General features: G+C 41.3%; 1 long non-coding RNA gene and 1 other non-coding gene across 2 annotated transcripts; one reads left to right on the forward strand and one right to left on the reverse strand.

Annotated features, from left to right (window-relative positions):
* Positions 1-563: 563 nt before the first annotated feature.
* On the forward strand, positions 564-9,359 carry LOC121273537. Its single transcript, XR_005942044.1, has 3 exons — positions 564-844; positions 2,059-2,139; positions 6,837-9,359. It is a non-coding gene; the product is annotated as an uncharacterized LOC121273537 (long non-coding RNA).
* LOC121273541 lies at positions 1,112-1,258 on the reverse strand. Its single transcript, XR_005942046.1, has one exon. It is a non-coding gene; the product is annotated as a U12 minor spliceosomal RNA (small nuclear RNA).
* Positions 9,360-14,621: the final 5,262 nt, after the last annotated feature.

Raw genomic sequence — 14,621 nt, forward strand, 5'->3', positions numbered from 1 at the left:
GAAAAAAAAAGCATTCCGGTTCCACCGACATTTTAAAGAATCCCTTACCGTACTGATTCCAGGTCAAATGACATCAGAGTCTGGAATCAATGTGAGTACAATCCCTATTCAGAAGTCTCTGCAATCACAGATCAAGTATGAGACTCCACTTGCATTCATCATAGTGCCAATCCCCTCTGAGTCTCCTACTGTGGAATCCATACAAACACAAGCACAATTGGCTACACCATATGCTCTGTGATTTCAAACACAATGATTCACTTGTGGAGGATTTAATACAAACCAGCACTGTGACTCACTGTGTAGAGCATTGGATAACCAGATTCAAAATAAGACATAATTTGTGACCCCCATGTGCCGACTCGAATTACAGATCCACTCTGTGAAATCCCCTGTCGAGTCTCAGCAAGCCCAGACCCACTTGGTGACCCACACTGTAGAGTGCACCTAAGTGCAGTTCCACCCTCTGACCTCTCGGTGGAGCCTCGGATATTAACGCTAACATTCAAAGTCCTGCTGAGGTGCCTCTGTAAACACAACTCTTCTTTACCACGTGTATTCTTTATAACTAGATACGCACTCATGTACACTTTCTGGCATCTCTAAGTACAGGTATTCCCTGTTGACTGTTAGAAAGTGCAGCACAACTCAGTGACTTGCCCTGTGGCATGAGTAGAACCAACTTGTTCTGATAGACATGGTAATTAATTAACTCGGGGAATTAGGCACAATGAGGGAGACGTGCTCTTCTGGTACGATTCAGATCAAGGAATGGTCCTTCCACAGGAGCTGGAGAGAGCGAGGCCTGAGCTCTGAAATCCAGAGGCAGTAACAGGGTCCGAATGTAAGTGTTTTGCTGGTGACTTTCCATGTTTTTAATTCTTTCTTTGAACGAAGGTGGTGTTTCGAATTATGGCCAATGAAGAAGCACTGTAATTTATTTATGAATTAATTAGTTAATTTACTTGATGTAACGGAAATGTTTGCATTTGTTTTGCAACAAAGACTTCAGATAATTAATTAAATGTAATGAGGCAAAGATGTTGCAGAGCTGGTTGTGTGTTTGGACTGCAGAATGTGGCACTGTGTGGATGGTTTTGGGGGACGGGGCCGGGCAGATCACTGCGCTGCGGCCTCCCACAAAGTAGGCGGGTCACCTTCTGGGCGACCTTTACCCGCTCAAAAATTCCTCTCGCACGAGGCAGCGAGGACCCGAGCGTCACCCCTGGTTATTTTCCTTACTCATTAGTTATGGTGGTAACCTGCATAATAACAAAGCATCAGGAGTTGCCTTCATGTCAGATTTTCTCGGCACAGGGTCAGTGAAATAGAATTTCAGTTGTAGAACATGAAGGAATGGGTTTGTGAGGAGAACCTTTTTTACCCAGAATCTGGTGGCTGTCTGGAATGTGCTGCCTGGAATAATGGTAGAGTCAGTTTGCCTCACATCCTTTAAAATGTACCTGAAAGGGAACTTGGCACGACATAAATTTTAAGGCCATGGGCCAAGTGCTGGAGTTTAGGTGGATAGATCAGGTGTTGCTCACATGTCGGTGCAGACTCGCTGGGCCGAAGGGCCTCTTCTACACTGTGTGATTCTGTGATTCTGAAGAAAAACTACTTCACTCAAAGGTTTGCAAAGCTTTGGAATTCCCAACACGAGGTTTGTGGATTCTCCATTGTTTAATACATTTAAGACTGGGACAATCAGATTTTTTGTTTCTCAAGGACTTTCTGGATATCGGCGGGAAAATGGACTTGAAGCCCAAGACGAGGCGGAGCAGGTTCGATGGAGCTTGTTGTCGCTCCTTGTCTTTTTCCTTGCATTCATGTTTTCTCGTGTCAAAGAATTTGATATGAGAAACTCGTAGGTGACAACTCCAGTTGTGGGCGTTCAAAATGCAGAGTTCTTCAGTGTAGGTCAGGGAGGGAATCAGGATGTACCTGTCTACTCCGAGAGTGGTGACAATGCTGACTATGTTACCAGATGGATTAATTAGAGATTACCAAGGTAGACAGGTGCATGAGGGAGTTAAGAATCTAATTTTCTGCTCATAGGATTCAAAAGCAGGGATGGAGGAACGTTTGTGCTGCAAACATCGAAGACATAACCCAGTTGTGCCAAATCTTCCTTTATCTGTAAGTTCTATGAATTTTTCTGTATCTTGATTATTCATCACAGCCATCAGCTATCTAGTAATATCGGAGAAGAAGCGGACTCTTTACTACCAGCCTGATATCTGTACTTTGAAAGGTGGCAGGTCTTCCCTGTACTTGTGTAGGATTCTTTTGCAGACAGACAAATCATTGAGGATAAGGGCAGAGATTTCTACCTGTTAAATGTAAGGGTACCCTCAATCAGGATAACAATTGTTTCATCGGAACTTAAATTATTTACAGAAGGGGAACAGTCAATGATCACAGTCCGTTCTAACTTTGTGAGAATAACACCCAGGTGGAATTTTCATGTTCCACCAAAGTCAATGGAATTTTGCGTGGTTTGTGACATTTTACAGACCTGCCCCCTCCACGATGGGCTGTAAATTTCTGCCGCAGCACTTTCGACACACATATTGTTCGGGGCATACTGGGGGGAAGATAAATAATCAGCACTAGAAAATGTTTCCAATTACGATATTACAGAAGGAAAAATTCATTGGGCAGAGGGTTAAAATGCATAAACCGCGTTGTTCTGTCTATCTACCTGTAAGCAGTAATCTGTTTCTGTAGGTGCCGATTAACAGGAGATAGAACAACATCAATTATTTCAACATTGAAAGAGTGAATTTTAAAACCAAATAGAAATTCGTTCACATGTTTAAGTAATGATAACCAAAAGCGTGTTCTGCTAGAACTGGTGATGCTCTTTCAGATAAATTCAGGCCTATCCATAGTTCCCATATTGCGTCGGTGATGTTCTTCACTCTGCAATTCCAAATGAGAATGGCACCCTCATCATTGCTCTTCTGAATGTTAAAAGCAGGGTATCCTCGTTCACTGGCCCATGCAATAAGTTAGTTACAAATTTTATAATGCCCATCTCAGTTTTGCTGTCCTGCACTGGTGGGTGTGCCTGCTACTCTAAGTGTGGCTATTGAATCAATGCATTCTGCATGTCACATTGAACTTTCAAGGCTTTTCTCCTGTCCCCTGGGTTTTAACATGCTCTTTTACTGTGGGCATTCAAATCAGTGATAACAGTGGATTACTTAAGCCACGCATTACAAAATATAATCAATAAATCATCTTACCCGATTTAAAAACCTGAAATACTTGCAACTTCAAAATTAGCATTCCATTAACTCAGACGAATACAAAGTTTTAAATCAATTGGGGAACCAACCTGCACTTATGTGAAGGCATTAAATGTAATACCTCCAAATAGGCAAAAGCATCATAATGTGGATAAATGTGAGGTTATCCAAATTAGTAACAACATCCAGAACTGTGTGCTACGCTTTAGGCAAAATGTGAAGGCAGCAGAGACAGTGCAGAAAAGTTTCATGAGAATGAACCCAGGAATAGGCAACTGTAATAATGTACATAGATTGGAGAAGTGGGACCTATTTTCCTTGGAGAAGAGAAGGTTGAGAGGAGATTTGATTTTGGTAATCGAAATCATGAAAACATCATAACAATGGAATTTTGAACACTCTGTTAATTATTAAGCAAAATTTAACAATTCATTATGTCTTTCTTCCCTCGTGAATTGTTATCTTCTTAAATTAAAGAATTATCTGCCACCTTATTCACCTATGCATGAGTTATTAACCTAATTTCACAATAATTATACACTTATTTCAGTTTGTCAATTATTAAGGAGATTGTAAGTATTGATTCTGAGCTTAATGCTGTGCCTTTTTGTATCATACCCACTATAACAATTAGCTTTCACTTTCGAAGCTGAACCCTAGTTGCAATACGCTGTTCAGTTTTAACTGTATTTCTGCCTACTTTATTGTTTGTGAACTCAAATTTAGCAACAGCCTGCAGCTTTGCACCGAGTTTGATCCGTGATCATGACCATTGCAATAATTAATTCATTTCAATAGTCAATGTATAAACAATAGCTTGTTTGTTTCGTTATTACCTAGCGTTTTGGTTGTCATGTGCAATGCAAAACTAACTTTAACATCATTCCACCACGTGTCAGTGATTAAGCCCAATTTAACAATTAACTAAACATAAGTCCTCAGTGGATTGCTCTCAAAGCGAATGTCATAGAATAATGTAATTATATTCGATGTGCATTATTTATTCTGCATACAACAACAGCAAAATATTTGTAAATTTACAACTTGGTCTTCTTTATGCTTGGAATTTGCGTTTTAAGAATACGTTTATTCGTAGGGGTTTGTTTATTTTGACCAAATGTATAACTAACTGGAATACACACACATTTGTGTTAGCTATCAGGTCCAAATTAACAATTAACTGGAAAGCTATCACCTTATGCATTGGTTATTAATCCCTATATTAATAATTAACTAACTTTCTACCCTGCGTACTATTCATATTCGCTTTAAACAATTAAACTCTATTCCCCGTTGTATTGCTTATCAAGCCGAGTTAAGCATTCCTCTCTCTTAGTGCCCAAGTTCACTCGTTAAACCCACCAATGTAACAATAAACATACTTTTGAAATCAGTAAATAACGGAATGGATAGTGGCAGTAAAGTTGTTGTTTGTTGTAGTGTTATCATTTTCAACGTATCAACCAACAGTAAATTTATTATATACAATGTAAAAGTGATGGGAACTTTATTACTCCGTTTTTGGTTTGTCTCTAGAACTAAAGTATTGGTAATTTATTCAGCTGCGTGTGATTAAGATAATTTTACCAATTTGAATGTAACATAACTCCCCAATATATCTCCATCCGGATAAATATTACAATTAACTGCAATTTTATTACTTGTTAATCAGTTTGATACTAAGACCATCAGACCCTAAGGCATAGGAGCAGAAATTAGTCCAATCGGCCCATCGAATCTTCTCCGCCATTCAATCATGGCTAATAAGTTTCTCAACCCCATTCTCCCGCCTTCTCCCCATAACCATTGATCCCCTTACCAATCAAAAACCTACCTATCTCGGCCTTAAATACTCTCAATGACCTGGCCTCCACAGCCTTGTGTGCCAATGAATTCCATAGATTCACCACTCTATGGCTGAAGAAGTTTCTCCTCATCTCTGTTCCAAAAGGTCTTCCCTTTGCTCTGAGGCTTTCCCCTGGGGTCCTAGTCTCTCCTACTAATGGAAACATCTTCCCCACATCCACTCTATCCAGGCCTTTCATTATGCTGTAAGTTTCAATCAGATCCCCCCTCATCCTTCTAAACTCCATTGAGTATAGACCCAGAGTCCTCAAACATTCCTCATATGTTAAGCCTTTCATTCCTGGGATCATTCTTGTGAAACTCCTCTCGACCATCTCAAGGGCCAGAACACCCTTCCTGAGATATAGGGCTCACAATTGCTCACAACATTCCAAATGTGGTCTGACCAGTGCCTTATAAAGCCTCAGCAGCACATCCCTGCTTTTATATTCTAGTCCTCTCGAAATAAATGCCAACGTTGCATTTGCCTTCCTAACTACGGACTCAAACTACAAGTTAACCTTAAGAGAATCCTGGACTAGGACTCCCAAGTCCCTTTGCACTCCAGATTTCTGAATTCTCTCCCCATTTAGAACATAGTTTATGCCTCTATTCTTCCTACCAAAGTGCATGACCTCACATTTCCCCAAGTTGTCTTCCATCTGCCACTTCTTTGCCCATTCTCCTAACCTGTCCAAATCCTTTTGCAGCCTCCTTGCCTCCTCATTACTACCTATCCCTCCACCTATCATTAGCAAACTTATCCAGGATGCCCTCAGTTCCTTCATCTAGATCATTAATGTATAAAGTGAAAAGTTGTGGTCCCAACACTGACCCCTGCGGAACTCCACTAGTCACCGGCCGCCATCCTGAGAAGGACTCCCTTATCCCCACTCTCTGCCTCCTGCCAGACAGTCAATCTTCTATCCATGCTAGTACCTTGCCTCTAACACCATGGGCTCTTATCTTACTGAGCAGCCTCCTGTGCGGCACCTTGTCAAAGGCCTTCTGGAAGTCCAAGTAGATAACCTCCATTTTCTCTCCTTTCTCTAACCTACTCGTTAACTCCTCAAAGAGTACTAACAGATTTGTCAGGCATGACCTCCCCTTGATGAAAACATGCTGACTTTGCCAGATTTTACCATGCACTTCCAAGTATTCTGAAATCCCATCCTTAATAATGGACTCTAAAATCTTACCAACGACCGAGGTCAGGCTAATTGGCCTGTAATTTCCCACCTTTGGCCTCACTCCCTTCATAAACAGGGGGGTTACGTTATCAATTTTCCAGTCCCCTGGGACCTTCCCTGACTCCAGTGATTCCTGAAAGTTCACCACTACCGACTCCACTATCTCTTCAGCTATCTCCTTCAGAACTCTGGGGTATAATCCATCTGGTCCAGGTGATTTATCCGTCTTCAGACATTTCAGTTTTCCTAGCACCTTCTCCTTGGTTATGGCCACCATACTCACCTCTGCCTCCCGAATCTCTTGAACTTTGGGGATGTCACTCGTGTCTTCCACTGTGAAGACTGTCGCAAAGTACCTAATCAGTTCCTCCGCCATTTCTTTGCTCCCCACTACTACTTCTCCAGCATCATTTTCCAGCGGAAAAATGTCCACTTTTGACTCTCTCTTAATCTTTATATATCTAAAAAACAATCTTGCAATCTTCTTTTATGTTCTTGGCTAGTTTACCCTCATATATAATCTACTTCCTCCTTATTTCTTTTTCAGGTGTCCTCTGTTAAATTGGACAAGTAGCTGACTTCAATGAACATTCAACTGCACATTGGTTTTCATAACCAACTTAATCACTTACAGTTATTTTTTCTCCTGTGTGCGGTTAGCATGGCCAACTAACCAATGAGGTGTCTCTTTCCACGCCATTGTATTATTTGTTAAGTCTGATAATACAATTGAGCGCCAATTAATGCACCAGAGTGTTCATTCTCAAATCAAGATCGAAAACTCAATACTTTATGAATAATTCCAGCAGATTCTGGAGAAAGGTAACATAACTGAAAATTTGCATCTTTCTTCCACGAATGCAATTGAGAATTATCAACAATTTATGCCTTTTAATTTATACACTTTATGTGCTATCAGGCTAAATAAAAAATATTCGTTATCATGATTGAATGAACAATTTGTGTATAGTGCTGTTATGGATGTGGCCAACCCGGGTGAGAAGAGAAGAATGAGCAACAGGCTGTCTTCAAGGCACAGGTAGATAGTGCCAGGAGTCTCTGAGTGCACCGCTTTTTCCAATCAGTATTCAGCTCTGTTCAATTTCTAAGCAGTGTAATTTGCTCGTATTATTGGAGTGAATTTCAACTAAGTTGGCAGGGGTCTAGGAAGTTTCAGGGAAAACGGGAAGTTCGGTTGGGGTTCAGGAAGCATCTCGGCCAATGGGACTGTGCTCAGTATTGCCACTGAAAGGAATATTGAGGCATTATCTTTGTTTCCAACTTCCTCCCTTCTCCATAATTTTAGCCAGCTCCGGTATGATGCTGCCACCAAATACAGGTACTTTGTCTCGTCTTTCATCATTCTGAAGGGACCGTTCCCTCCCCTGCACTCTAGCCCATTTCTCACTCACCCCAAGTCCCTCTCCCTTCCCCATACCACCTCTCTATGTCATCACAGTGGATACAACACCTGTACATTCATTTCAACTCTTGTCACCATACAAGGCTTCAAAAAGTCCTCCCAGGTGGAACAACTATCTACCTATGCTTCTTTCAAATGAGTATACTCTATTGCCTTTTCACTATATGATCCCCTGTACAAAGGAGAGACCAAACAGTTACTAATTTGATGGAAATCTCTATTTAGCCTTGATGTCGCTGGCAAGTCCAACATTTATTGCCCATTCCTAACTGCCTTTGAACTGAGTAACTTGCCACACCATTTCAAGGGGCAGTTGAGACTAAAAAAAACGATGCTGTGTGTCTGGAGTCACATGTGGGTCAGGCTGGTTAAGGGTGTCATATTTCCTTTCATGAAGTACATGGGCCGGTTTTCAAGAGAATCGTTTCAAAGTCACCATCATTGGGACTAGTTTTTCATTTCCTGTTTGTTATTTAAATTCAAATTCCATCAGCTGTTGTGGTGGGATTTGAAATCTTGTTAACAGAGTATTTGCCTGGTCTTCTGGATTACTAGCCCAGTGACATTAACACTATGCCTCAATCTCCTTTCAACTTATTTTTTTACAGCTGATGCACAGTCCTCAAAGTTCTTTTCAAAAGCATTCAGGTTCCACCGACATTTTAAAGAATCCCTTACCGTACTGATTCCAGGTCAAATAGCATCATGACTACCTGGTGGAATGACTGTGAATACAATCCTTATTCGGAAGTCTCTGCAATCACAGATAAAGTATGAGACTCCACTTGCATTCATCATAGTGCCGATCCCCTCTGCGTCTCCCACTCTGGAGTCCATATAAACACAAGCACACTTGGCTACACCATATGCTCTGTAATTTGAGACAAACACAATGACTCACTTGCGGAGGGTTTAATACAAGCCAACACTTTGACTCCCTGTGAAGAGCACTAGATAACCAGATTCAAAATAAGACATAATTTGTGACTCCCATGTGCAGACTCGAATTACAGATCCACTCTGTGAAATCCCCTGTCGAGTCTCTGCAAGGTCAGACCCACTTGGTAACCCACACTGTGGAGTGCACCTAAGTGCAGTTCCACCCTCCCAGTGGACCCTCAGATATTATATGCTAACATGCGTAGGTCTGCTGAGCTGCCTCTGTTATGTCTCCCCATGTGTATTCTTTAAAATTAAATACACACTCATACACCTTTTCTGTCATCTATAAATAAAAATATTCCCTGTTAACTGCTAGTAAGTGCAGCACAACTCTGTGACTTGTCCTGTGGCATGAGTAGAACAAACTCGGCTTGTTCTGATAGACATGGTAATTAATTAACCTGGGGAATTAGGTACAATGAGGGAGTAGTGCTCTTCTGGTACAATTCAGAACAAGGAATGGTCCTACCAATGGAATTGGAGAGAGCGAGGCCTGAGCTCTGAAGTCCAGAGGCAGTACTTGGGTGAGAATATAAGTGATTTGCTGGTGACGTTTCATGTTTTTTATTCTTTCTTTGAACGAAGGCGGTGTTTCGATTTAAGGCCAATGAAAAATCAATGTAATCTATTTGTGAATTAATTAGTTAATTTACTTGATGTAACAGAAATGCTTGCATTTGTTTTGCAATAAAGACTTCAGTTAATTAAATGTAATGAGGCAAAGATGTTGCAGAGCTGGTTGTGTATTTGGACTGCAGAATGTGGCACTGTGTGGATGGTGGTAACCTGCATAATAACAAAGCATCAGGAGTTGCCTTCATGTCAGATTTTCTCGGCACAGAGTCAGTGAAATAGAATTTCAGTTGTAGAACATGAAGGAATGGGTTTCATTCCTGTGCAGATTTACCTTGGACATCGGCAGACCACTGATCAAAGCATATGACGTGGAAAAGGATGATTTGATTGACAGGAATCTGTGTCGCAAAAATTTCAGAGAGGTTGGGACGGGGACACACGGACATTGTTCCACTATGTAAGAGCTACTTACAATCTTTTGGTAGTACAGAACTTGAGTTGCTGGCAAAAGTGTCATGTTGAAGCTTTTCGCCCAGCACTCATCAGGACACTTCATAAGAATACCAAAGTCAGGGTAAAACAGCAATTCATATTTTATATGAAGAGGGTATTGGTTTGCAAGTGGACTCTGACTGGTCGAGGCGTTGCCATGGAGAATGCACCAGTGATGGTGACTGACAGTTATCTGCCAGGAATTGTTCGAAATTTGAACCAGGAAGCCTGACCTTTATTGGTCAATATATTACTCTGTGTCAGCAAATAACTGTCACTTATGTTGTTTAGCTGAACAAGGCAAATGGTGTGTAGATGTCTGCAAGAATAGGTCCCTGCGTATTAATTTAGTTAGTTCCAGGACACACAAATGTGCCACACTTTGAGCCCAACTGACAATAATAAATTGGTTGTCAGTGTAATTGTGGATTATTTAGCAAATGTTACCCAATCACGGAAACACATGCATTGTAGGACACCGTGTTTTGAGTTTTGCAAGCTCAGGCTTGTTTGGTATGATATGTATCTTGAACATTGTGAACAGTGGCTGGGACATGCTGTTTGATTTGATGTGCCAGACTTTGTAATGTATGCCTTACTTACCTAGCATTACACTGGCCCTGAAATTCATATACCACGTTAGTCATTTGTGTGATTTGCAAAATGTCTTTTAGGCTGGACTGCAGCATCCTGTTAGCGGCGAATATCATTCATTGTGTTACTACACAGTAGCAGCGTGAAACAGCTAGCTTCACGTCTTGCTTACTCTTTCTTTGAGATACCCTGCACTTCCAGGGTAATCTGATGTACACTCTGCACCTTTCAGAGCCGAAAGTGTCGGCCTTAGTCATGTTCATGAGTTTGCGAGATATCCAGTGCGAAATGATCTGCTCAAGGCAGCAATTGTCCTGCAGGATGCCTTTGATGCGCCCTATTGCAGCATCAAGCTTGAATGGTGAGAAAATAGTTGGGGCCCTATTTACAAGATTACTTTTAAGACTAATCATTTGCGTAAGGAACTGTAAGAATTCCAACATATATATTGACCAGTGAAGGTAGGCTTGTAGGACGGTGGTGGAGAACTCCCTGGAAATTTGTTCAACTAGACGGTTAAGGAAGGGGAGTTCATCTGACTGTTCCATTTCATCGGCGAATTTGAGCGAAGGATAGAGCCAATTAGGCCTGATAAGAAAATTCTTACATGCAGCTGTTGAATTAAATGCAGCAAACGTATGATCCACATACTGGAAATATGCAGGGCGTAGGAGGTAAGGATCCGTTTCTTTGAAGAAACACTTCTCATGGAAGTCAGCAAAGATGTTTGAGACAGCTGGACCTAGAAGGGATCCCATGGCAGCAACGTCTATTTGGGCATGCATATTGTCATAAAAACTGAACTCAACTGCGTAAGTTGTCGGATAACAAAATGCAGTGAAGCCTTCTTCAGGCCATGTTGGCCATTCTATATCGTCACCATATACTGATGTACCGCAAATATCTACGAATTCCTTAAGAGGAATAGTGGTGAATAGGCTAGCAATTTCAATTGTGCACATGGGCACGGCATTCCTATCGATATCTGAGTCCTGTGTGGCCTTCACAAAGTTGAATGAGTCTTTGAACATGTATATGGAAAACTTGCCAACCAATCAGCACTCTCTTCACAAACAAAATAAATTGTTGTTTTCCATTTATGAAGGTGTTCTTCAGAAGGGTCCTGATTGTAAATAATATATTTTTATTGTTCTCTTGGGCTCTGGCTTCAAGATTGGACTGTGGCTATAAAAACTACCATGGCTTATTGCATATAACTCGAGGAGAGGGTGTTCTTTAGGGAAATCAAGTCATGCCTCAATCAATTCAGCCATGATCTTATTGAATGGTGCAGCATGTTAGAGGGGCAGAATGGACGGTACATTTTCCTATTTATTACATCTTAAGATTTTAAGAGCTTTAATTGTAATCCTCGAACATTGCAATGTCCTTTAAAAACCAACCCCCTAGGCTCCAAGTCCACGTTTGCGAAGTATATATTTTGCATGTTGTTCTTGTTAAGAAAAATCAGGTTCACTGTCAACTTTCCATTTCCCACAGTGCTCATTTTTCAGCAATGCAGAGCAGTTCATTTCAGCAACACACGCTGGTGCCTAGGTGCCAATGAATAGGTCAATGGACGTCATTTCAAACTGAAATCAGCGACTGACATTGATCCAAGCGCTTCACATTAATTCTGTCAACAACAGCGATCATTAAATTATTTATGGCAATTATTGTGTATCCACGCGGCCATCAATCATGAAGGGTTTTTAATTGTTCCAACGTGCTGCCTGACATGTTGATTTCTTCCAGATATGTTTATGTCTTTATGTCAGCCTAGCATCTGCACTGTTTTGCTGATGTCTTGCCAATCTTTCTGCTTTTCCTTGATGTTGAATATTGTTGTGCAAGGAGTTCTGAGAGAAGAACAATGGTGAAAAGAAAAAGAAAATGCTGGGAGACAAAAATGCACCACAGACACAGTCGCCACCTATCGTAGGGGTTCAGTGAACTTTAGCGACTCTCAACCTCTCCTTCCTAGAGCTGTGATTTTATAACCTCATGATACACTTTGAAAGCAGTTCTGGGAAGTGCACCTGTAATTTGTTTCCAAACTGTTAGAAGCACATTCACAATTTTCAATTTCCTCAACAAACAAAGCAAGAGCCACGCGCTCTTCACATTTTTTGCATTTGCCATGTGTCGTCTAAAAATCAAGACTTTTCCTGCATTGCTGGCAGAGACATTAAATTCAAAAGTTAACATAAGCGCATAAAAAACTCATTAATCAGAAGCGAGTCTCAAAATGTTAACAAAATGTTTTCTGCTGCCGAGAGCCTGATTTCATTTCTTTATCTGCTGATCTCGTTCAGTATTTGAATTTATGGGCACATTAAAGCTAATTTTGGGAAGGTGTTTAAATTGCTTGAAATTTGGAAACTATTGGGAAACATTTATTCTTTCTACATTATTTGTATCTACACTTTCAAGAAAATAATTTTACCATCATTTCTCATGTCAGTTGGACTTTTGACCTTTTGGTGATATTTGCAGTGCGTTAGGACAAAGAACAAAGAGAAGTACAGCACAGGAACAGGCCCTTCGGTCCTCCAAGCTTGTGCCAATCATATTGCCTGTCAAACTAAAACATTTTGAACTTCTGGGGTCCGTATCCCTCTATTCCTATCATATTCATGTATTTGTCAAGCTGCCTCTTAAACACCACCATTGCACCTGCTTCTGCCACCTCCTCTGGCAGCGAATTTCAGACACTCGCTACCTTCTGCATGAAAAAATTCCCCTGCACATCTCCTCTAAAGTTTTCTCCTCTCACCTTAAATCTATGCCCCTAGTAATTAACTCTTCCATCCTGGGAAAAAGCTTCTGACTATCTTCACTGTCCATGCAACTCATATATTTTAAATTTCTATCAAGTCGCCCCTCAATCTCCGTCGCTCTAGTGAGAACAATCCGAGTTTCTCCAACCTCTCCTCATAGCTAATAACCTCCAGACCAGGCAGAATCCTGGTAAACCTCCTCTGCACCCTCTCCAAAGTCTACAAATCCTCCTGGTAATGTGCCGACTAGAATTGCACGCAATATTCCAAGTGTGGCATTACCAAGGCTTTAGACATCTGCAGCATGGCTCCCCAGGCCTTATACTCAGTACCTCTGCCGATGAAGGCAAGCATGCCCTATGCCTTCCTGAATGCCTTATCCACCTGCATTGCCACTTTCAATGACCTGTGGACCTGTAGACACAGATCCCTCTGCCTGTCGATGCACTTAAGGGTTCTGCCATTTACTGTATAATTACTACCTGTATTAGACCTTCCAAAATCCATTAAAAAGAACAAAGAATACAGAGAGCAAAGAAAAAAGAAAAGTACAGCACAGTAAGAGGCCCGTTGGCCCTCCAAGCCTGCGCCGATCATATTGCCCATCAAGTAAATAATTTTTCAGTTCCGGGGTCCATATTCCTCTATTCTCATCCTATTCATTTATTTGCCAAGCTGCGTTTTAAAAGCCACTACCGTACCTGCTTCTACCACATTCTCTGGCAGCGAATTCCAGACACTCACTACCCTCTGCGTAAACAACTAGCCCTGCATATCTCCTCTATAGTTTTCTCCTCTCACCTTATATCTATGTACCCTTTTAATGCACTCTTCCACCCTGGGAAAAAGCTCCTCTCATTTTTCCGGATTAAAGTACATCTTCCTTTTCTCCGCCCACATCTCCAACCGATCTAAATCCCGTTGTATCCATTGACAATTGTCTTCACTATCTGCAGCTCACCAACCTTAGTGTCGTCTGCCAACTTACTAATTAGTCCAGTTACATTTTCCTCCAAAACATTTACGTATACTACAAATAGCAAAGGTCCCAGCACTGATCCCTGAGGAACACTACTAGTCACAGCTCTCCATTCAGAAAACCTCCCTTTCACTGCTACCCTCTGTATTCTATGACCATGGCAGTTCTGTATCCATCTTGTCAGCTCACCTCTGATCCCATGTGACTTTCGACTTTACCTTCTGTACCAGTCTCCCATGAGGGACCTTGTCAAAGGCCTTACTGAAATCCATGCAGATAACATCCACTGCCCTTCCATCGTCGATCATCTTTGTCACTTCCTCAAAAAACTCGATCAATTTTGTGAGACGCGATCTCCCCTTCACAAAACCATGCTGCCTCTCACTAATATGCCCATTTGCTTCCAAATGGTAGTAAGTACTGTCACGAAGGAACTTCTCAATAATTTCCCTACCACAGACGTAAGGCTCACCGTCCTGTAATTTCCTCGATTATCCCTGCTACCCTTCTTAAACAGTGGAACAACACTGGCCATTCTCCAGTCCT

This window comes from Carcharodon carcharias (genome assembly GCF_017639515.1).
Source record: "Carcharodon carcharias isolate sCarCar2 chromosome 24 unlocalized genomic scaffold, sCarCar2.pri SUPER_24_unloc_3, whole genome shotgun sequence".
NCBI classification, from domain to species: Eukaryota; Metazoa; Chordata; class Chondrichthyes; order Lamniformes; family Lamnidae; genus Carcharodon; species Carcharodon carcharias.